At 45.4% G+C, this 21,908-nt stretch overlaps 1 protein-coding gene across 1 annotated transcript in view; it reads left to right on the top strand.

Moving 5' to 3' along the window:
- LOC133048783 (putative serine protease 47) overlaps nt 1-21,908 on the top strand; it is a 157,186-nt gene that overhangs the window by 68,037 nt on the left and 67,241 nt on the right. The window lies entirely within an intron of this gene.

The raw sequence follows: 21,908 nt of genomic DNA, 5'->3' as shown, positions 1-21,908 counted from the left end.
TTGCAGAAGCTGAAGCTCCCCCCAGGCTCAGAAGGTGTCAGAGACTACTCACATGTCAGAATAAGGAGGGGAGTTTGGGGCAATGCTGGCCGAGTCCAGGGTGGGAGATTCTCGCCATGTCATGGTGGGATTAGATGGCGCTGTCCTGGAAGCCCCTCCTCTCCCAGATGGAGCTGTAATGAGATGCGCCAGGCCTGTCAACTTTCCTCTCTTTTTCTCGGGCTCTGGAGAGGTGGCGAGGATGAGGGCCACACACTCTCAGCTCTGAGGGTTGCGGTGTGGAACATGGAGGCCCCGGAGGGCTGGTCCACCCCTGCCCTGGAGAAGAGGACAGCCCTGCTCATAGTCCCCGCCTCTGCCAGGGAATGGGCAGGGGCATGTCTTTGTGTGAGCAGTCCCCTCACTGTCTGAGGGTGGGACACTGCGCCCCTAGTGTCGGACGCGGGGAAAGGAGGCACGGGGCAGAGGTGCCCATAGATGGTGCAGTGACCCAGGAGCCCCTGGCGTCCCACCGGCACCTACAGGCCCAGAGGAAAGAAGTGAGGGGCCGTTGGCTCCTGGCGGCCCGGCCCCAGAGTCCCCCCTCTACTCCAGCTCCCAGAGCCCAGACAGAGGGAGGCCGCCTGGACCCCCTGACAGAGGGCCAGGCCCTCAGAAGCAGCAGAGCCTCCAAGCAGGCAGTCTCCACCTCTCCAGAGTGTAGTTGATCCGCTTTCACAGGACTGGGAGCTTGGGGCAGACTCGCAGTCTAGGACCTCTACCTGTGCGTGCATGTGGCCCGAGGAGGCTCCCAGAGCACAGGTGGGACTCGACAGGCCCAGGGGCTCTGCGACAGTCATAGCAAGCCTCAGCTGTCAGCAGCTTGCTCAGCCCGGAGCCCAGACAGGGAGGAAGCCAGCAGACACGATGTGTCACCCAGTGAGCGGGAAGTGACCTGTGGAGAAGGGTGCAGTCAGCTTTCTTCCCCAGGACCCATCTACACAGGAAAGTGTCAGTCACTCGGGCATGTCCAACTCTTTGAGACCGCATGGACTGTAGCCTGCAGGCTCCTCTGCCCGTGTAATTTTCCAGACAAGAATATTGCAGTGGGTAGCCATTCCCTTCTCCAAGGGATCTTCCCGACCCAGGTATCGCACCCAGGTCTCCTGAATTGCAGGCAGATTCTTTCCCACCTGAGCCACCAGGGAAGCCCTGGAAAGCAGGGAGACAAGAGCAGTTCTCTAGAGCGATTCGGGGCCGTGTCAGAGTCACTAATGGGGTGGAGGGACCAGCTCCAGGAGGGGCCCTGATCCGCGTGACAGCTGGAATGGGCCTGCCCCACGCCTGCTAGGACCCCCCACACGGGACCAGCTCCAGGCCTGCATGGCGGCGTGCACAGGCCTGCTTGTGCTGAGGTCTGGCCTGGCCAGGTCTTGCCTCTGGGCCGCATCTCTCAGGGTGGGCACCGCAGTGGGGGCTCAGACAGGGTCTCAGGGAGCGGCTGGGACTCAGGGCACAGAGTGGCCTCCAGAGCTCAGGGGAGAGGCAGGCACAGGCAGAGACTCTGAGCCTGGGGCTGCCTGGTCCCCCCAGAGGCATCGAGGGGGCAGTGCTGAGGGTGGGGGCGCTGACCCCGAAGACACCTGTGCTGAGAAGTGACCGAGAGGGCCACCAGCAGAACAGGAGGACACCAGAAGGGAAAATCCTGTGTCCTTCTCTTGTAAGGGGCAGGACAGCCACCAACGGAGGTCCCCACACTGTCCCCACACGGGGACCTCCCACACGCCCACTCTGAGAAATCTCACCCAGAGACCGCTCGGAGCATCCCACAGAGACCTCTCCTGAGACCTCCCCCACACACACCTCCCAGGTGACCTTTAGGATCTGAGTACCCACCCTCTGACCCGTCCTTCATGGGGGTCTGATGTCAGATAACAAACAGGAGAAGGACCAGGGACGGTGCCCCGCCCCGACCCCCACTCCCAGAGCTCCAGACATCCAGACACCCTCAGCATTGCCCCAAATGGGCACCATTGAGGACAGAGCTCCAGACATCCAGACACCATCAGCAATGCCCTAAGTGGGCACCATTTAGGACAGAGCTCCAGACATCCAGACACCCTCAGCATTGCCCTAAGTGGGCACCATTTAGGACAGAGCTCCAGACATCCAGACACCCTCAGCATTGCCCTAAGTGGGCACCATTTAGGACGGAGCTCCAGACATCCAGACACCCTCAGCATTGCCCTAAGTGGGCACCATTGAGGACGGAGCTCCAGACATCCAGACACCCTCAGCATTGCCCTAAGTGGGCACCATTTAGGACGGAGCTCCAGACATCCAGACACCCTCAGCCTTGCCCTAAGTGGGCACCATTTAGGACGGAGCTCCAGACATCCAGACACCCTCAGCATTGCCCTAAGTGGGCACCATTTAGGACAGAGCTCCAGACATCCAGACACCATCAGCAATGCCCTAAGTGGGCACCATTGAGGACGGAGCTCCAGACATCCAGACACCCTCAGCATTGCCCTAAGTGGGCACCATTGAGGACGGAGCTCCAGACATCCAGACACCCTCAGCATTGCCCTAAGTGGGCACCATTGAGGACGGAGCTCCAGACATCCAGACACCCTCAGCCTTGCCCTAAGTGGGCACCATTGAGGACGGAGCTCCAGACATCCAGACACCCTCAGCATTGCCCTAAGTGGGCACCATTTAGGACGGAGCGCCAGACATCCAGACACCCTCAGCATTGCCCTAAGTGGGCACCATTTAGGACGGAGCGCCAGACATCCAGACACCCTCAGCATTGCCCTAAGTGGGCACCATTGAGGACGGAGCTCCAGACATCCAGACACCCTCAGCATTGCCCTAAGTGGGCACCATTTAGGACGGAGCTCCAGACATCCAGACACCCTCAGCATTGCCCTAAGTGGGCACCATTTAGGACAGAGCTCCAGACATCCAGACACCCTCAGCATTGCCCTAAGTGGCGTTCTCTGCTTGGGGAGACGGTCATGCCCTCTGTCCTTTGTAACCATTGCCTCTGAACAGGAGAGCCATGGTGTTCCCCACGCAGATCTGCAAAAGTCTTTCCCCCACAGATCTTCATTAGCTTCAGCTCTGTCCATGGCTCAGTTCAGTTCAGTCACTCAGTCGTGTCCGACCCTTTGCGACCCCATGAATCACAGCACGCCAGGCCTCCCTGTCCATCACCAACTCCATGGCTTAGAGGATCACAAATTTTAAACATGAGTTAAATGCTGCCAACCTCCAATGAAAGGGTCTCATTTGTCCCATTTATTCATCTTCCTGTCAGATGGTGTTTTCTTTTTGGGAGGATAAGATCTGAACTCGTGATGCAGGTTTCTTTACTTTGGAAGCAAGGTAAAGGACGGCAGCAAATGGGCTCTGGGGATAAAATAAACCAGCAACAAGCCGTGTGGGGTTTGACTCACCTCCCAGGGGCCGTGCAACTAATGCAGCGTTTTGTACATAACAGCTTGTGTCAGGCTTGGGTTTTAAGTTCAAATGCAGCAGCCTAAAACTATGCGTAGGTTTGTCAAATGAATCTTATATCTGGAAATACTCCTCTTTGGTCCCCTGCAAAAATGCTTTTTTTTTTCCTCAAAATGTGGCAATGCCCTCAAATGATATTTGCATATTTCCAACATATGATATAATCTTAATGTCCAAGTAACATAGCTTAAAATGATTAACTGTTTAAGAAGATTCAGTATTTAAATAATTCTTTTAAAATGTACAGTTTCCAAGACTCAAACGGGCTCAATTTTATGTTCACTACACAGTTAAAAAAGGATACATTGCCTCAAATAGTGTGGAATTTACAAAAGATATCATTTGATCTTGCACATATATACACATGGTCTAATAAAATGACCAGAAGGGACTTCACATCTGAATCAAGGAAAGTTTACATAAATAATCACAGTGTGCATTACCGTACACCAAGTGTATAGCAATCATCAAAATCCTCACATTGTATTTCCAGCGCTTTCCAAAGGGGACTTCAGTGATGTCACAGACATACTTCTCACTGCTCATATGCAACTAGTTTCCCTGCTTTGGTAAAACTGACTTAATGATAGCCGTCATGCATTTATCACTGTTAAGTCAGATTATCTGCATGATGGCAATCTTTCCTCTCAGAGAAGCAGGGTTGATATGCGGGCTCTTTTGGCCTGTTTATGTCAATCAGGTGGCACTAGAGGTAAAGAACCCCCTGCCAATGCAGGAGACTGAGACGTGGGTTCCATCCCTGGGTTGGGAAGATCCCCTGGAGGAAGGTATGGCAACCCCCTCCAGTATTCCTGCCTTGAGAATCTCCATGAACAGAGGAGAACTGTACACAGAAGCTCTTAGTGACCCAGATAACCACGATGGTGTGGTCACTCACCTAGAGTCAGACATGCTGGAGTGTGAAGTCAATTGGGCCTTAGGAAGCATTACTATGAGCAAAGTACGTAGAGGTGATAGATTTTCAGCTGAGTGATTTAAAGTCCTAAAAGTGCTGCACTCAGTATGCCAGCAAATTTGGAAAACGCAACAGTGGCCACAGGATTGGAAAAAGTCACTTTTCATTTCAATACCAAAGAAAGGCAATGCCAAAGAATGTTCAAATTACTGTACAACTGCTGTAAATGAGACCCTGACTCATTTCACATGCCAGAAAAATATGCTCAAAATCCTTCAAGCTAGGCTTCAGCAGTACATGAGCTGATAACTTCCAGACATACAAGCTGGATTTAGAAAAAGCAGAGGAAGCAGAGATCAAATTGCCAACATCCGTTGGATCATGGAAAAAGCAAGAGAGTTCCAGGAAAACATCTACTTTTGTTTCATTGACTGCACTAAAGCCTTTGACTGTGCGGATCACAACAAACTGAGGAAAATTTGTAAAGAGATGGGAGTACCAGACCACCTTACTTGCCTCCTGAGAAACCTGTATGCAGGACAAGAAGCAACAGTTAGAACTGGATATGGAACAACAGACTGGTTCCAAATTGGAAAAGGTGTACATCAAGCTGTATACTGTCACCCTGCTTATATAACTTATACGTGGAGTACATCATAGGAAATGCTGGGCTGGATGACTCAAAGCTGGAATCAAGATTGCTGGGAGAAATATCAATAACCTCAGATATGCAGATGACACCACTTTAATGGCAGAAAGTGAAGAGGAACAAAAGAGCCTCTTGATGAAAGTGAAAGAGGAGAGAGAAAAAGCTGGCTTAAAACTCAACATTCAAAAACAAAGATCATGTCATCCAGTCCTATCATTTCATGGCAAATGATAGGGGAAAAGTGAAGAGTGTTCAGATTTCATTTCTTGGGCCCAAGATCAATGTGGATGGTGACTGAAGCCGTGAAATTAAAAGATGCTTGCTTCACCCTCAATGGTGAAAAATTGAAAGCATTTCCCCTGAAATCAGGAACAAGACAAGGGTGCCCACTCTCACCACTACTATTCAACATAGTGTTGGAAGTTCTGGCCACAGCAATCAGAGCAGAAAAAGAAGTAAAAGGAATCCAGATAGGAAAAGAAGAAGTGAAACTCTCACTGTTTGCAGATGACATGATCCTCTACATAGAAAACCCTAAAGACTCTTCCAGAAAATTACTAGAGCTAATCAATGAATATAGTAAAGTTGCAGGATATAAAATTAACACACAGAAATCCCTTGCATTCCTATATACTAACAATGAAAAAACAGAAAGAGAAATTAAAGAAACAATACCATTCACCATTGCAACAAAAAGAATAAAATACTTAGGAGTATATCTACCTAAAGAAACAAAAGACCTATACATAGAAAACTATAAAACACTGATGAAAGAAATCAAAGAGGACACAAACAGATGGAGAAACATACTGTGTTCATGGATTGGAAGAATCAATATTGTCAAAATGGCTATTCTACCCAAAGCAATCTATAGATTCAATGCAATCCCTATCAAGTTACCAACGGTATTTTTCACAGAACTAGACCAAAGAATTTCACAATTTGTATGGAAATACAAAAAACCTCGAATAGCCAAAGTAATCTTGAGAAATAAGAATGGAACTGGAGGAATCAACCTGCCTGACTTCAGACTCTACTACAAAGCCACAGTCATCAAGACAGTATGGTACTGGCACAAAGACAGAAATATAGATCAATGGAACAGAATAGAAAGCCCAGAGATAAATCTACGAGCCTATGGACACCTTATCTTCGACAAAGGAGGCAAGGATATACAATGGAAAAAAGACAACCTCTTTAACAAAGTGGTGCTGGGATAACTGGTCAACCACTTGTAAAAGAATGAAACTAGAACACTTTCTAACACCATACACAAAAATAAACTCAAAATGGATTAAAGATCTAAATGTAAGACCAGAAACTATAAAACTCCTAGAGGAGAACATAGGCAAAACACTCTCCGACATAAATCACAGCAAGATCCTCTATGACCCACCTCCCAGAATATTGGAAATAAAAGCAAAACTAAACAAATGGGACCTAATGAAACTTAAAAGCTTTTGCACTACAAAGGAAACTATAAGTAAGGTGAAAAGACAGCCCTCAGATTGGGAGAAAATAATAGCAAATGAAGAAACAGACAAAGGATTAATCTCAAAAATATACAAGCAACTCCTGAAGCTCAATTCCAGAAAAATAAATGACCCAATCAAAAAATGGGCCAAAGAACTAAACAGACATTTCTCCAAAGAAGACATACAGATGGCTAACAAACACATGAAAAGATGCTCAACATCACTCATTATTAGAGAAATGCAAATCAAAACCACAATGAGGTACCATTACACGCCAGTCAGGATGGCTGCTATCCAAAAGTCTACAAGCAATAAATGCTGGAGAGGGTGTGGAGAAAAGGGAACCCTCTTACACCGTTGGTGGGAATGCAAACTAGTACAGCCGCTATGGAAAACAGTGTGGAGATTTCTTTAAAAAATGGAAATAGAACTGCCATATGACCCAGCAATCCCACTTCTGGGCATACACACTGAGGACACCAGATCTGAAAGAGACACGTGCACCCCAATGTTCATCGCAGCACTGTTTATAATAGCCAGGACATGGAAGCAACCTAGATGCCCATCAGCAGATGAATGGATAAGGAAGCTGTGGTACATATACACCATGGAATATTACTCAGCCGTTAAAAAGAATTCATTTGAACCAGTCCTAATGAGATGGATGAAACTGGAGCCCCTTATACAGAGTGAAGTAAGCCAGAAAGATAAAGAACATTACAGCATACTAACACATATATATGGAATTTAGAAAGATGGTAACGATAACCCTATATGCAAAACAGAAAAAGAGACACAGAAGTACAGAACAGACTTTTGAACTCTGTGGGAGAAGGTGAGGGTGGGATGTTTCGAGAGAACAGCATGTATACTATCTATGGTGAAACAGATCACCAGCCCAGGTGGGATGCATGAGACAAGTGCTCGGACCTGGTGCACTGGGAAGACCCAGAGGAATCGGGTGGAGAGGGAGGTGGGAGGGGGGATCGGGATGGGGAATACGTGTAAATCTATGGCTCATTCATATCAATGTATGACAAAAAAATAATAATAATAATAATTTAAAAAAATATAAAAAAAAAATAAAATAAAAATAAAAGATGCTTGCTCCTTGGAAGAAAAGTTATAAAAAATCTAGTGAGTGTGTTACAAAGCAGAGACATCACTTTGCTGACAAAGATCCTTCTAGTCAAAGCTATAGTTCTTCCAGCAGTCATGAATAGATGTGAGAGTTGGACCATAAAGAAGGCTGAATGCCGAAGAATTAATGCTTTGAACTGTGGTGCTGGAGAAGACTCTTGAGAGTCCCTTGGACTGCAAGGAGATCAAACCAGTCAATCTTAAAAGAAATCAACCCTGAATATTCATTGGAAGGATTGGTGCTAAAATGCCAATACTTTTGCCATATAATTTGAAGAGCCAACTCATTGGGAAAGACCCTGATGCTAGGAAAGATTGAGGGAAAGAGGGGAAGGGGGTGACAGAGGATAGGATGGTTGGATGGCATCACTGACTCAATGGACATGAGTTTGAGCAAACTCACAGAGACCGTGAAGGACAGGGAGGCCTAGCATGCTGCAGTCCATGAAGTCGCAAAGAATTAGACAGGATTTAGTGACTGAAAAACAACAATCTCAGAAGATAATATATTTACAAAGAGGGCAACCAAAGTTGGCTGAGTGTCCTTTTTATTACACAGAACCCCAAATGCTGTAAAAAGAGAGCTTCCAAACTACCTGTCAATGGCTGCAGATTCTTCCCTCTTTTGTTTGTATGATCAATCAGTGTGAGCAGGGATGGTTTTAGAAATGGCTTGTAACAGTCGGTTGTTCTTCTGAAAGACGTTTAAAGGCTGTGCTGTGCTTAGTCGCTCAGCCGTGTCCAGCTCTTTGCGCCCCCGTACACTGCAGCCCCGCCAGGCTCCTCAGTCCGTGGGGATTCTCCAGGCGAGAATACTGGAGTAGGTTGTCATGCCCTCCCCCAGGGATTCCTCCCAACCCTTGAATATCATCCTAGGAGTTTTCCGTTTTGCTTCCTGCATCCATTTGGGGGCCTCCCCAAGTCCTGCCAAATTGTGTACAAGCTGAGAAAGATCTAGCAGTTTAGGGTCACAGGCCCTGAAAATGACTCTTAGCTCTTCAAAAAATTTTGGGGGCTCCTCCTTAAGTTTAAAGAATTCTTTGACTATAGCTCTCAGTTCAGTTTTGACCAAGGAGTAAAGAGCAACTGAGGAGGATCGCCTAAAACCTCAGACAGAGTTATCTTAAATGATAATTGTTAAATATCTCTTTAGATTAGGAGAGTAGTTCAGACAGAATTAGTAAAACATGAAAAAAGACATGGTAGGTGGGTAGCAGGATTTAAGTCTTTAGTTACATCTGTCTATACTCTTTTGTTTTAGGTACATTTTGTCTCTAGTTTTTTATAAACACTTTTATTTGGAGGATAAATGCTTTACAATCTTGTGTTGGTTTCTGCAGTTTAGGAATGTGAATCAGCCATAAGTATATGCATATACCCCCTTCTGAACCTCCCTCCCACCCCAACTCATCCCACTTCTCTAGGCTGTCAGAGAGCATGAGGCTGAACTCCTTATGTTATATAGCAACTTCTCACTAGCTAGCTATTTTACATATGGTAATGCACACATTTCAATGCATTCATTAGCCTCTTGTACTGAGTCCTTAAAAAGAGCAGGCCTTTATTTTGGAATCTTGAAAACTTCTGTAATTTTTTCATATCAATTAAAGTAGGCATCTCATTCTCCTTGTCCAATTTGGGATCTGATGCTCTCTAGGGTTTTCCTTAAATGAACAATCTTGTCTAACTGGAACACTCTGCACGATGACTATTATAATTCTAGATCAATATTAATAAAATTTTGCCACCTTTCTAGATATCTACAGCCTCAAGGTCTAGCGCTCTTACATATAAAACATAAAATAAGCTGGTGTGCCAGGAGGTGGCATGCTCAACAAGGGTGAAGGCTCCCATTTCCTTAGCCAGCCTTTGTCATCCCCAAACAAGACAGACAAACCTGTGCCGTAGTGTATCAGCATTGCCCGAGAGACGCTGCCACCACCTGGCCAGATGAGGCACATCCACCAACTCTCAGAGAGCCTCATACTGAAGAAAAGCACAGGATCCGGAAATCCCAAGAAATGGGGACTACAAACTGATTCCATACAAAATGGAGAACTATAGCTGCTCACCACCAGTTCTGAGAGCTGAATCTAGGGGCTGATACTGATTCCAAACACATACGGAAGTAAAGACTACACTGTAAGCCAATGTGGAATCTAACAAACAAAATTAGGAGCTAGGGTTTACCACTTGAAAATAGATTGGCAACAACCAAGAAATGTTACTATGCACTGGAAATTTGACCTAACAGGCTATGGGTTTGGCCTCAGGCAGAATGGTCTGCCAGCCAACCCAACCTGCCCCGAAAGGAAAGCCAATTAGTTTAGGGGCATAAATGCAAAGAGGATGGAGCTCAAACCAAGAGGAGCTTACTAACAACCTCCACAGATGGCAAGGAAGACAGTGAACTCGGAGGGCGCGTGGGCACCACAGCTGTTTCTCCTTGTCTCCAAATGTCATCAGAGATTCCCCTGAGATCCCATCGCTGCCACCAGTACCTTAAGAAACAAAAATAAAACTGAGTAAATTTGAAGATTTACTTTGAAATTGTAATAAACTGACTCTAGTAAATGATTCTTGAACCAGGCAGTATTTCATTTGGAAGATAGGGAGATACTCCAAGGGGTTAAACATCATTGATGGTTTTTAAGCTAAGTAGAGCAGGACAAGGAAATAAGTCATCAGCAAGAGAACAAGTGTAACTTCAGTGGAGGAAAGTAAACATTCAGGTGAAAACGACTTCTTATTAGCTAAACTGCAGAATTGTCTATTAGCTGGTTTGTTGCTGGCCAAAGGGGAAGTCTTCTCTCCTCCAGCTGGGGTGGTAATGTGGCTGCACTTTTTGTTTGGGAATGCAAGGTGTATTTCATCCTGTTGGGATCTGTAAATGCCTCTTTCTGTTGAGGTAATTGAGGATGAATGACATGGCATAAGAGCTCCCTCTAGAGACCTTCCAGACTCCAACTATAGTTAAGGTTTGCTCTTCTTAATTTTCACAGCATGTTTTGTTAGCAGGAGGATTCACATTGAGGGAGAAAAGGCCAGAAGACTCACTGTTAAGATGGTTCAGAAATTCTTGGGTGAATCCATGGGAGGCAGAGGTAGCTGTGGGGTCAGCTGGTGTCCACACTGTTCACATGGCTCCATCTGATGGCTTTGCAGCTTTCTGTTGAAACAGTTCAGTTCAGTTCAGTTGTTCCATCATGTCCAACTTTTTGTGACCCCATGCCTGCAGCATGCCAGGCCTCCCTGTCCATCACCAGCTCCCGGAGTTTACTCAAACTCATGTCCATTGACTTGGTGATGCCATCCAACCATCTCATCCACTGTCACCCCTTTCTCCTTCTGCTTTGATCTTTCCCAGCATCAGGATCTTTTCAAATGAGTCAGTTCTTCCCATCAAGTGGCCAAAGTATTGGAGTTTCAGCTTCAACATCAGTACTTCCAATGAATATTCAGGACTGATTTCCTTTAGGATGGCCTGGTTGGATTTCCTTGCAATCCAAGGGACTCTCAAAAGTCTTCTCCAACACCACAGCTCAAAAGCATCAATTCTTCAGCACTCAGCTTTCTTTATAGTCCAACTCTCACATCCATACATGACTACTGGAAAAACCATAGACTTGACTAGACAGACCTTTGTTGACAAAGTAATGTCTCTCCTTTTTAATATGCTCTCTAGGTTGGTCATAACTTTCCTTCAAAGGAGTAAGAGTCTTTTAATTTCATGGCTGCAGTCACCATCTGCAGTAATTTGCAAGCCCCAAAAAATAAAGTCAACCAGTGTTTCCACTGTCTCCCCATCTATTTCCCAAGAAGTGATGGGACCAGATGCCATGATCTTAGTTTTCTGAATGTTGTGCTTTAAGTCAACTTGTTCACTCTCCTCTTTCACGTTCATCAAGAGGCTCTTTAGTTCTTCACTTTCTGCCATAAGGGTGGTGTCATCTGCATATCTGAGGTTATTGATATTTCTCCTAGCAATCTTGATTCCAGCTGTGCTTCATCCAGCCCAGCATTTCTCATGATGTACTCTGCATGTAAGTTAAATAAGCAGGGTGACAATATACAGCCTTGACATATTCCTTTCCCAATTTGGAACCAGTCTGTTGTTCCAAGTCCAGTTCTAACTGTTGCTTCCTGACCTGCATACAGATTTCTCAAGAGGCAGGTCAGGTGGCCTGGTATTCCCATCTCTTTCAGGATTTTCCACAGTTTGTGGTGATCCACACAGTCAAAGGCTTTGGCATAGTCAATAAAGCAGAAATAGATGCTTTTCTGGAACTCTCTTGCTTTTTTGATGATCCGGGGATATTGGCAATTTGATTTCTGGTTCCTCTGCGTTTTCTAAAACCAACTTGAACATCTGGAAATTCGTGGTTCACGTATTGTTGATGCCTGGCTTGGAGAATTTTGAGCATTACTTTGCTAGTGTGTGAGATGAGTGCAACTGTCTGGTAGTTTGAGCATTCTTTGGGATTGCCTTTCTTTGGGACTGGAATGAAAACTAACCTTTTCCAGTCCTGTGGCCACTGCTGAGTTTTCCAAATTTGCTGACTTATTGAGTTGCAGCACTTTCACAGAGTCATCTTTTAGAACGTGAAATAGCTGAACTGGAATTCCATCAACTCCACTAGCTTTGTTCGTAGTGATGCTTCCTAACGCCCACTTGTCTTCAAATTCCAGGATGTCTGGCTCTAGGTGAATGATCACACCATCGTGATTATCTGGGTCGTGAAGATCTTTTTTGTACAGTTCTTCTGTGTATTCTTGCCACCTCTTCTTAATATCTTATGCTTCTGTTAGGTCCCTACCATTTCTGTCCTTTATTGAGACCATCTTTGCATGAAATATTCCTTGGTATCTCTAATGTTCTTGAAGAGATCTCTAGTCTTTCCTATTCTATTGTTTTCCTCTATTTCTTTGCATTGATCACTGAGGAAGGCTTTCTTATCTCTGCTAATCTTTGGAACTCTGCATTCAAATGGGTATATCTTTCCTTTTCTCCTTTTCCTTTTGCTTCTCTTCTTTTCACAGCTATTTGTAAGGCCTCCGCAGACAGCCATTTTGCTTTTTTGCATTTCTTTTTCTTGGGGATGGTCTTGATCCCTATCTCCTGTACAATGTCATGAACCTCTGTCCATAGTTCATCAGGCACTCTATCAGATCTTCCCTTGAATCTATGTCTCACTTCCACTGCATAATCATAAGGGATTTGATTTAGGTCATACCTGAATGGTCGAGTAGTTTTCCCTACTTTCTTCAATTTAAGTCTGAATTTAAGATGCTACACATGGACATCAACTGATTATATTCTTTGCAGCCAAAGATGGAGAAGCTCTATACAGTCTCCACTTCACATGTGGAGAAACTAAGCATTGGAGAATGACTTGGAGCGAGGGCAAGGCTACAGGCTGCTGGGCTTTGAACCCTGACTCATCATCTCAGGCCACCGTAGCAAATGCCCTCCCCCAAGTTCACCAACTCTGGAGAGGAGTATTGCGCTGAACTGAATTCAGTTGATAATGTTATCTGAAAATGTGGGCAGGTTGTTTGTTTATGGAATTAAATCAGCCATGCAATCTAGAGACCTAAGAGCAAGCACATGGTGGTTTTCTTCTTCTTCTAAAATCAGTTCTGAGCTTTTCTCTTTTAGGGATTCCTACTGTGTTCACAAATTATTTAGCCTTATGCTTTCCTAGGCCAGCAATAAATGGAACAAGAGGGAACAATAGAGATTAGAAATGTGTTGGGTGGATCAGTTCTGATAAATACATAGCTGTATTTTTAATGAAGATGGCATGACTGGAAATCCCATCTATAGTTATCTAGTTTTCCTATTTTTTACATGGATAAAATAATAATAATATAGGGCTTATTTCCAAAACCACTTAGAGAAATAATATGCAATTTTAAGAAATATTATAGAGTTATTATAAATTGTTTGGTTGCAAAACAAAAATAAAATGTCACCTCAAAATCAAGATTTTTACCCAGTTGGTGCAAAAAAAAAAAAAAATCCTAATACATTTCTCTAATGTTCCTAGTTGAAAACAAAATCACTTTTAAAAGGACTGCCAATTCATTCAGAACTAAAAACTTGATTCATCTTACCACACTATTTGGTTTCTCCCAGTTCACTTTTGAGAAGGATTAGATGACAGGTGTTCAACCAGGACTTTCTGTACTGCTTGTTTGATGATTAATGGGGTCTTGGCACAAGAGTGGAGTTTTTGAAAAGAAATAGGAGATGCTTTGTTGAATAGACATGGAGCTTCATTGTCCCAGAATGTAGGTATCATTTCAGAAAAGAATCTCTCTCTGAGAAAACACATTCATGAAAAGTAAAACCATTCATGGAAACAAAATCTGAAAGCAGTAATAGAAAGGGAAGTTGGGATGCCTACTCCTGAAATCTTAGTTACCACAATGTCAGCTGGCAAGCCAGGGTGAAGTGGGCTGTCTGGAGAAACAAAACAAAACAAAAGCATAAACTGCAAAAGACTAATCATTTTAAGCATCAATTAACCATTTATGGATGCTAAACTTGTGCAAAAAGTCTTTTTTTTTTTAATTGGGGCATAGTTGATTTACAATGTTGTGTTAGTTTCAGGAGTACAGCAAGTGACTCAGTTATACATACACCTGTGTCTATTTTTTTTCAAAACCTTTCCCCATTTAGTTTATTATAAAATACTGAGCAGAATTCCCTGTGCTATACAGTAAGTCCTTATTGATTATCTATTTTAAATATGGCAGTGTGCAGGGGGTCTTTTAAACCTTTAAAAGATAATGTGTTCTGACCCTATAAGAGGTCATGACAGTATTGCCCAGACTAAGGTTGAGTCATTAGGTAGGGAATTCAGAGGAAAGAGAGATTAATATAAGCTTGTGAGATGAGGTGAAGACTGTCAACCCGAATAGAGGTAAATTGAGGCAGGTTCAATTGAGAAGAAACTGAGTTTTTTTCCTGGTTCAGCAGAAGAATTATAACTCAGGAAATGCTTGCGTTAGTGCTACAGGTGAGTCCGCTGAGGGCTTGGGGTCAGCCGTATTGATGGGCCTGAAGTGCAAAGAGGGGCACGTCCATGCACAATCCCAGCAGTAAGCTCCTTGGCCTGAGGATGGGAAGAGATCCTTGGTGAATGTTCACTGATCAAGAGATATCTCTAGGTGTTCTGTAAATCAGGCATTTGCAGGAAATCAGTCTCTCCATTCTTCTGAGGGTACATGCGTGTGATTCTCCATTTCATTTCCTCCAGTTCCATTTACATTAAAATCCTTTCACACATCTAAAGGAGAGGTGTAATGCCCTGGACCCCTGGTTTTCCTACAGCTTTTGTTTGGGGAATCAAGGCCCTCCATCCTCTCTAACTCACTTGGCTCACGTCCCAACAACTGGCCAGACGGCCCAGTCTCCTGTGGCTGTCCGGAGAGCAGACGCCACCGCAGCCGCCACTTCGGGGAACCCTAAACTTAACCACCCACTTCCTAGCAGTCTTTTCGCTGTCTCGAGATCTCATTACTTACAGGATGATCTGGGTCCCATTTGCCACCAGATCACGGAGAAGGGCCTGGGCCAGGAAGTGTCACAAGCAGGCGGGGCAGCAGCCAGGACCTCTGTCAGGGTCAGTCCTGCTGCAGTCCAGCGCCCCGGACACCACGCAGGTGAGTGAGGGGACAGCGCGTCCCCCTGGCTGCTCGGAAGCCCCTGCCCCCGTCGCCAGTCCCGGTCATGAGTCCCCTCAGCTGGGGAGCCACAGCTTCCCACCAGACATGCCCACACCCTCTCGGGGCCCCACGGTCGGATGCAGTTTATGTGGTCAGGGCTATTTGACCACAGTCACGGCTGCTGGTGGCTCAGCTGCCAGCCCCCTTTCTCAGGGTTCAGGGGAGCAAAACTGTAAGGTCAGCCTGGGGCCACATGTGCCCTCAAAGGAGAAGGTTCTGCCAACCCTCCACGCACAAGGCCATCTGGTATTTTGATCACAGGGGTCCTTGAGAAGAAGGTGGTTTCTGTTACAGTTCGGGTTGGCTTTGGAGAATAAAACAAGAACAGAGAGAAGCCCCGTGTTTCCCAGAACTGGGATGCACTGCTTTCTTCTCTTCCTCATCAGTGTCTAGGCCCACTCTTGTAATTCTTGTCTTTTTTGCACCTCTCCACATCCCGCAACCAAAACTCCGTAATCGAAGAAGCAAACCTGCAAAGATGCTGGGAGACAGCAATGCACAAACACACCTTGATGAGTCATCGCGGCTGTGAGCTCCAAATAAACCTGAGCGACTCAGACAAAGGACGCGAACACATAACGTTTGGAAGCCTATGGACTAACTGATAATAGTATTTATATCTATGGGAACATAACAAGATATTTAGTTTTCAGTGCTACTAATTGCTATTTTGAATTTTCAATGTGTATATTTCTTTTACAATTTTTTAAATGGCTTCCCAGGTGGCTCATTGGTAAAGAATCTGCCTGCAAGGCAGGAGACCTGGGTTCGATCCCTGGGTTGGGAAGATTCCCTGGAGAAGGGAATGGCTACCTATTTCAGTACTCTTACTTGGAGAATTCCACAGAGGAGCCTGGCAGGCTACAGTAGGGCTTTCAGCACTACTAGTTGCTATTTTGAATTTCAAGGTGTATATTTCTTTTACAATTTTTTTAAAGCAAGTATTCATAATTTATATTACCCTGATGAACTGAAGCAAGGATCCTTCAGTGGGGAGAAGGTGGGGCCCAGGTGCCCCAGGCCCTGCGTGACTGACTTGCAGGGAGGCACGGAGGGCCCAGCTGAGCACCCAGTACGTGAGCAGCAGGCACCTGTAGCAGCTAGCGACCTCGCTCCATCCCTTTTGCGGCTGCTGCATCTTGTTCCCTAGAACCAGCTCAGGGCTCCTGGCTCATTTCAAAGCCTTTGGCTCCTTCTTCTGGACAATCTTTGCATAGCAACCACTTTCCTCGGTGAAAGCAAGATCCGCATTTCTGTTACACAGAGGCAGAAATCAAACACTGAATAATACATGGAAATTCTGGTTATGGTACCCTTAGAAATGATTGCTTAATTCTCCAAGAGACAAACCCCATGAAATAGGGGTCCGAATGCCTGTTGAACAGTGCAGCGCAGACTGTTTCCTTTGGCTGCATCCTTCTCTCCATGGAAGCTCAGAGAACTTCCCAATGCTACTCCAGCAAGCTTCCCAAGTGGCCCTAGAGGTAAAGAACCTGTCTGCTAGTGCAGGAGACATAAGAGATTCAAGATCCATCCCTGGGTTGGGAAGGTCCCCGGGAGGTGGGCAAGGCAACCCATTCCAGTATTCTTTTCTGGAGAATCCCATGGACAGAGGAGCCTGGGGGGCTACAGTTCATAGGGTTGCAAAGAGTTGAATACGACTGAAGCAACTTGGCATACATGCACTCCAGCAAGAGATTAAAATATTTTTAAACCTGTATTTCTAATTATTATCACACTATTAAGCTTCAGCCCCAAATTTGAAACCTCATAGCCAAGTTTCCTCTTTGCCTACAAGGATGGACAAAAGATACCTGTCCTCACAAGTGTTCACAAAGCCCAAAGTATCCCCTCTGTTGGGGCAGTGACACTGGGGTGATGCCCATATCAGGCCACAGTGGAATCCATCAGAGCGCTAAGCCTGGGGAATGTGGAAGGTTGAGTCATGACCCAAAGGCATCGTGATCCCTGGGACATGTGACTTTGTTATCTCAGGGGGCAGGCCATGATTAAGGTAAGGATCTTGTAGGGTCTTGACTCCGCAGTACCTGGATTAGCCCCATGCAGTCATCAGGGTCCTTATAAGAGGAGACAGAGCAGGAGCTGACCACAGACAGAGGGAGTGACATGACAGAAGGCGAGCAACAGGGAGAAAGAGGTTTGAAGATGCTGTGCTGCTGACCCTGAAGGGGGAGAGGGGGCCATGAACAAAGAATGTGGTGGGCTCTGGCGACTGGAGAGGGCAGGGGACAGGGTGCCCCCTGCAGCCTCCAGAGAGAGCACAGCCCTGCCAGCCCATTTTAGCCTCTGACCTCCACATGATAAGACAATATATTTGTATGGTTTTAAGTCACTGGATTTGTGGTTATTTGTTACAGCAGCAATCAGAAACACACACAGGCAGAAAAGGGTTAAATGATGGACTCTCCGTTCAGTGAGGGGAGAAAGGCAGCTGTCTTCCCTTCTCCCCTCCTCAGGGTATCTCCTTGCAAGCAGGAGCCTCAGTAAGAGACTGATATCTCCATGTTATAGCTCCAAGGTCAAAGGCTTGTGACCCCTGGAACTGTAAACACTTGCACCTCCAAAATTAACTCCTGAGGTGTGCCAGAGACATCCCAAAGGCAGCCACTTGTCTCTCAAGGAGATAAGAAAAGCTCTAATTGTTCTACTTTCCCATACATGTTTGCATGAGAGTCTCATCCGACTTTGCAGTCTATTCATGCTTGCTCGATAATAAACCCTGTGCCTTAATTGATATCTTTCTCCTTCGTGCCCTCGGTTTTCCTGTCTCTCTCCCCCACCCCTATACTGTACAGGGGATGGGTCTTTTGTCATTGTCTTTCCCCAGCAAGGCCTCCAGGGCCATACTGTGCCCATCATTCTGAAGTCACCCAGGCAACATCAGTTTTGGATGCCCAAGTGACAAGACCATGGGAAAGTGGGGGGAGGTGAGTGCCCTGGGCGTTTCTGCTAGAACTCTGACCTGAGGGCCAGGGGAACTTTAGGGCCCTTCCAGGTTCTGCCAGTCAGAGGAGCAGGACCTCAGAAGGAATCTACTCTTTTAGGGATCCCAGGTTCCTAAACTGGGAGAGTTGGTCATTAGCTGGACTCCAGACTCTGCAGCCTTCAGGTCCTAACAGCAGAGGGTCAAGAATGACAGGGCACCTCTCTCTAGATGCTGGGCTGTGACCCTCGTCACACGGCTCCAGTGACCAGACACATCTGTACAAACAGGCCGCAGGCCAAGCCCAGAGCGGGGACTAAAAGTCGAGGGGGCTGGTTATCACAAGTGTGCACTGGTTCCGAAAGCCTGGCCTGAAGTGTGGGGGGAGTGTGGCAGGCCCAGGGACAAGACTAAGAATCCATACGGCTTCAGTCACCCCTGACTTAGACTGATGTGCGGTTGGAGCTGTAGTCCCGCCCACATGGCATCTTCATCTTCACTTGAAGGCTCCCCACAGGAAGTTCACTGTTCTTATCAGTAATTCACTGTCAGGTCAGTGTGGCTAACATCAGAGTGAACTGGAGAAAACACAGTCATTTCAGCCTGTGGTAATTCTGAATGTACAAGAATAAAGTAGAAGAACAGTTTCTACTGTCTGTTGGCCAAGCCTGGGAGGCAGCATCTCAGATAGCTCTGAGAGGCTGCTCCTACGCAGCAGTGGGGGAAAGTCAATATATAAGATTTTGGTGAAGGGGGAGTTCAATGCCATGAAACACTCATTTTTCAAAAGGTTTTTGTTAGTCATGAGGATCTGATGTCACCATTTTAGTGCTTCTCTAGATATGAGGGCTTCCCTTGTGGCTCAGCTAGTAAAGAATCTGCCTGCAATGCGGGAGACCTGGGTTCGACCCCTGGGTTGGGAAGATCCCCTGGAGAAGTGAAAGGCTACCCACTCCCTTATTCTGGCCTGGAGAATCCATGGACTGTACAGTCCAAGGGGTTGCAAAGAGTTGGACACGACTGAGCGACTTTCACTTTCACTTAGATATGAGGAGATGCAAGGATAGCGATCATAAAATCTGTTCCTAAAAGCATCCAACTATCTAAAGACCTGTCCCACCAGATTCCCTGGAGCACAGAGGGCCTCACTCCACCTTGAACTCCCTCAGGGACTGTTGAAGGTCAACAGCTATAGCAGCATGGGGTTTAATCTCCATAGAGGCAGATGGCAAATGCCTTTGTTGTTCAATTGCTGTCAATGCTCTTGGTAAGTGCCAATTGTAGTCGACATGGACCCCGTGTGGTCATAAATCCGACTGTACTTTGGGGAGCATTTCATGACCATTTTGTCCCACGTTCCTGGGAAGGCTTGTTCCCAGTTCTGAAGAAGCTTTCTGTTGATAGGACACTCAGTGTGCTATTACAGGACTAGGTCTTAATAGTCAAAGATCTCTGGACACCTGTATTCTAGTTATGGTCCAGGAGAGTATTCCCTATCATTGCGTCTTTTCATAACTGAAAGTATGGCAAACCATTCAATATCACGGTAATCCAAGTCTATGCCCCAACCAATAATGCTGAAGAAGTTGAAGTTGAATGGTTCTGTGAAGATCTACAAGACCTTTTAGGACTAATACCCAAAAGAGATGTCCTTTTCATTATAGGGGACTGGAATGCAAAAGTAGGAGGTCAAGAAATACCTGGAGTTACAAGCAAATTTGGCCTTGGAGTACAGAATGAAGCAGGGCAAAGGCTAACAGTGTTTTGCCAAGAGAATGCACTGGTCATAGCAAACACCCTCTTCCAACAATACAAGAGAAGACTCTACACATGGACATCACCAGATGGTCAACACCGAAATCAGACTGATTATATTCTTTGCAGCCAAAGATGGAGAAGCTCTATACAGTCAGCAAAAACAAGACTGGGAGCTGACTGTGGCTCAGATCATGAAGTCCTGATTGCCAAATTCAGACTTAAACTGAAGAGAGTAGGGATAACCACTAGACCATTCGGGTATGACCTAAATCAAATCCCTTTTGAATATACAGTGGAAGTGAGAAATAGATTTAAGGGACTAGATCTGATAGAGTGCCTGATGAACTATAAATGGAAGTTCGTGACATTGTATAGGAGACAGGAATCAAGACCATCCCCAAGAAAAAGAAATGCAAAAAACCAAAATGGCTGTCCGAGAAGGTCTTACAAACAGTTGTGAAAAGAAGGGAAGTGAAAAGCAGAGGAGAAAAGGAAAGATGTACCCATTTGAATGCAGAGTTCCAAAGACTAGCAAGGAGAGATAAGAAAGCCTTCCTCAGTGATCAATGCAAAGAAATAGAGGAAAACAATAGAACAGGAAAGACTAGAGATCTCTTCAAGAAAATTAGAGATACCAAGGAATATTTCATGCAAAGATGGTCTCAATAAAGGACAGAAATGGTAGGGACCTAACAGAAGCATAAGATATTAAGAAGAGGTGGCAAGAATACACAGAAGAACTGTACAAAAAAAAGATCTTCATGACCCAGACAATCATGATGGTGTGATCACTCACCTAGAGCCAGACAGCCTGGAATGTGAAGGCAAGTGGGCCTTAGGAAGTATCACTACAACAAAGCTAGTGGAAGTGATGGAATTCCAGTTGAGCTATTTCAAATCCTAAAACATGATGCTGTGAAAGTGCTGCACTCAATATTCCAGCAAATTTGGAAAACTCAGCAGTGGTCACAGGACTAGAAAAGGTCAGTCTTCATTCCAATCCCAAAGAAAAACAATGCCAAAGAAAGCTCAAACTACCACACAGTTGCGCTCATCTCACAGGCTAGTAAAGTAATGCTCAAAATTCTCCAAGCCAGGCTTCAGCAATACATGAACCATGAACTTCCAGATGTTCAAGCTGGATTTAGAAAAGGCAGAGGAACCAGAGATCAAATTGCCAACAACCACGGGATCATCAAAAAAGCAAGAGAGTTTCAGAAAAACATCTATTTCTGCTTTATTGACTATGCCAAAGCCTTTGACTGTGTGGATCACAATAAACTGTGGGAAATTCTGAAAGAGAAGGGAATACCAGACCACCTGACCTGCTTCTTGAGAAACCTGTCTGCAGGTCAGGAAGCAACAGTTAGAACTGGACATGGAACAACAGACTGGTTCCAAATTGGGAAAGGAATATGTCAAGGCTGTATATTGTCACCCTGCTTATTTAACTTACATGCAGAGTACATCATGAGAAACGCTGGGCTGGAAGAAACACAAGCTGGAATCAAGATTGCCGGGTGAAGTATCAATAACTTCAGATATGCAGATGACACCACCCTTATGGCAGAAAGTGAAGAAGAACTAAAGAGCCTCTTGATGATAGTGAAAGACGAGAGTGAAAATGTTGGATATGAATCAATAAAGAAGTGATGCCAGATGCGAGCCTAAAAAAAAAAAAAAAATGTTGGCTTAAAGCTCAACATTCAGAAAACTAAGATCATGGCATCCGGTCCCATCACTTCATGGCAAATAGATGGGGAAACAGTGGAAACAGTGGCAGACTTCTTT

This window comes from Dama dama, chromosome 29 (assembly GCF_033118175.1).
Source record: "Dama dama isolate Ldn47 chromosome 29, ASM3311817v1, whole genome shotgun sequence".
In the NCBI taxonomy this organism is placed as follows: Eukaryota; Metazoa; Chordata; class Mammalia; order Artiodactyla; family Cervidae; genus Dama; species Dama dama.
The sequence above is the reverse complement of the archived record's forward strand: the minus strand, read 5'-3'. Positions and strand labels throughout refer to the sequence as shown.